Source organism: Sinocyclocheilus anshuiensis, unplaced genomic scaffold (assembly GCF_001515605.1).
Source record: "Sinocyclocheilus anshuiensis isolate Anshui unplaced genomic scaffold, SAMN03320099.WGS_v1.1 scaffold175, whole genome shotgun sequence".
Classification (NCBI taxonomy): domain Eukaryota; kingdom Metazoa; phylum Chordata; class Actinopteri; order Cypriniformes; family Cyprinidae; genus Sinocyclocheilus; species Sinocyclocheilus anshuiensis.
In genome coordinates, this window is record NW_015548208.1 from 532144 (window position 1) to 532928 (window position 785).

A 785-nucleotide genomic window follows, 5' to 3' on the forward strand; every position below is an offset into this window, starting at 1 on the left:
GTTATAACGAGAAAACAACTCTCGTTATGTCGAGATCACGAGAAAATTAAGTTGTTATAACGAGAAAACAACTCTCGTTATGTCGAGATCACGAGAAAATTAAGTTGTTATAACGAGAAAACAACTCTCGTTATGTCGAGATCACGAGAAAATTAAGTTGTTATAACGAGAAAACAACTCTCGTTATGTCGCGATCACGAGAAAATTAAGTCGTTATAACGAGAAAACAACTCTCGTTTTGTCGAGATAACGAGAAAATTAAGTCATTATAACGAGAAAACAAGAAGGAAAAAAAATATATTGCATGGCCGCTTAGAATTTCTGTAAAGTTTAATGTTTGTAGTGATTATAATTCTGATATCTAGTCATGTAGCTTCCTTTAAAATATAGTTACCATAGTAACATTCTAAGTCAGTTATACTCAGTAAGTTGCCTTATTTAAGTAGAACTTCACACTGCAGTCTTGTAGCAGCCATTCATCTTGTGATCATCTGTAGAAAGCATTGTCTGTAAGTTTTTACAATTAATTTGTATTTAATTTGCTGGATTTATTGTTTATAAAGCTATGAAATAACTATATACGATAAATAACAGTAAATTGAGACATTATTGTATTCTTAGAGATAACTATAGCTACACTATAATTCTCCTTTCTGTAGTTTCACTCTGTTTCAACATACACAGTCAACGTGGTGTGGAATAAAGCGCATTCTCCCTCAAGTCTACGTGTTGGAAAGAGTTTATCTAACTTCGGGAAGAGAGACACCAAAGTGAGGGCAGAATAT